Genomic DNA, 1822 nt, shown 5'->3' with positions numbered 1-1822 from the left:
GTTCATTGCTAAATGTGGAATTTAACGTTTACTTTACTTCACCTTACCCGTGATATGTTGTTAAGGTTGAATACATGTACATGCTATTTTTAAATAACAATACTTTGAGCAGGTGTCCACAAGGGGCGACGTTCGTAAAAAGATAAACACCATCCAGAAGTAATTTCGTGAAGCTATCGATTATCAGGCACAAACTGGTTTGGGAGTCACAAGCAAGTCGACATTACTAGGCAAAATCATCAAGTGCTCCCCTACTACTACAAGCTTGCTGGTGAGTTTGGGGCATCGTCCCTCCTCCCGATCTCGAGTCAATTCGGATGATATTGACGCTGAGGAGGAGGCAACTGCGTTTTTGGCGGCGCGTATACTCCCGTTGGAAACCGACCGCGCTGGTAAAACAGCAGAGTGCGGCCTTTGTGCGATAGTGGCGCAAATTCAAGCGCACTGGGAATCCAGTTTCAGGGCGGAGACTATCGTGAGACGGAATGGGGGGTAACCATATTACAAGGAATCTCGACCGATCTACTTGGAACTAGGCTTGGGAAATGGATTGAATCGGATCAATCGATATGTCTCGTCTGACTAATCCGATCGAGGTTGAATTCGTTTCGATTTTATTCGATTGAATCCGATTGATCGATCGATCGGATCCAATCAAAAATGTATGAGATTCTAGGAGGAACACAAAAATGATATAGTTCCTTGTGTTGGGATTCACAAGGAATACGTTCTTGTAGGTATAGAGTCTACCCAATGACATATAAAACCTTTACGATTCTATGAAACGATTATGACGTTCTGCATTAAATACTTGAGGTCATATTGTCGTACCGTACGTGTTGTTCGTCTAAATACTTGAGGTCATATTGTCGTACTGTACGTGTTGCTCGTCTCCAGGATGCGTTTTCCTGCAGCAGGAGTCCTAGCAAGAAGTTTTCTGTTAGGAAGTGTTTTTCGTAGGAGCCTAAGGCAGAGGAAAGTGACGAATTTTATTGTGTGTGGCTCTACGCTACCCGTCGGGACGCCGTCATGAAATCGTCGTGCAGCATCTCGTTTATTGCGGAATACCAGCAATAGAGACTCCCGGAACACATCCGAAAACTACGCCGCCGATTACGTCTGCGGCTAGACTCCGGCGGAAAATTAATGAGCATATATCCAACAGCGTCGGCGACACGCCTGCAACGCTGTAGCCACGTCGTACCAGCACTTCTGCCTGCTTGTTGTTGAGCACCACCCAGCTCATCGAAGTGCCCGGGAACTTCCACGTCCCGTTGTGAAGCTGTCCATGGCGAGCCGAACATGTACAAGTCGCTCATCAAGAGTCTTGATTGGCGACTTGTACATGTACCTGATTCAAGATCATTGCCGCGCTGTCCGTCGTGGTACGCCCCACCGCTTACCACTTCACCGCCTGAACTATCTGCTCCTCGAAGCTCAAGTCCAAGTGTGATACCCCTCCCTGGCAGTGTCTACCAGCACATCACGGCATTGGCTCGCCACTTCTGTCTGATATTCGACGCGGACTCCAACGCCTCGACGGGATCAGCTGCTTTGTCCTTGCTTAACAGCTGTGGTTTCGGCTATTGATGCGGGACTCCTGTTATTGATACACCTGCTGCAGGAGTATCAAAAACTAGGAGTCTATAGCAAAGATGACAGATTTTTTATAATAAAAATATATTGGCCTAAAAACGTTTTTACACAAGGCTGTGAACTTTTCGATCTGATCCGATTGAATCCGATCGGAACGAAAGTGATCGATAGATCAGCCAATCGGATCACAATCGATCATGATCGGATTTGATCGAATCGATCGATC

The sequence above is a fragment of the Phytophthora infestans genome, genomic scaffold (genome assembly GCF_000142945.1).
Source record: "Phytophthora infestans T30-4 supercont1.21 genomic scaffold, whole genome shotgun sequence".
Taxonomy (NCBI): domain Eukaryota; phylum Oomycota; class Peronosporomycetes; order Peronosporales; family Peronosporaceae; genus Phytophthora; species Phytophthora infestans.
This window is presented reverse-complemented; position numbering follows the sequence as displayed.